Genomic DNA, 213 nt, shown 5'->3' on the forward strand with positions numbered 1-213 from the left:
TGGGGGTGGGGGGAAGCGGTGGTGGGCAGAGAGGAGAATAAACAGGGCAGTTTGTAAGGACAATGAGCGGAGCGTGGCCGGCAGATACCCTTCTCAACGTTTTCTTTAGGCCGAGTTGGGGTAGAAGAGGGGAGGAGGGGCCGAGAAAGTATTGCAGGAAAAAAAGAGAGAGAGAGAGAGAGAGAGAGAGAGAGAGAGAGAGAGAGAGAGAGA

This window comes from Psammomys obesus, unplaced genomic scaffold (genome assembly GCF_907164565.1).
Source record: "Psammomys obesus unplaced genomic scaffold, mPsaObe1.curated_primary_1811, whole genome shotgun sequence".
Taxonomy (NCBI): Eukaryota; Metazoa; Chordata; class Mammalia; order Rodentia; family Muridae; genus Psammomys; species Psammomys obesus.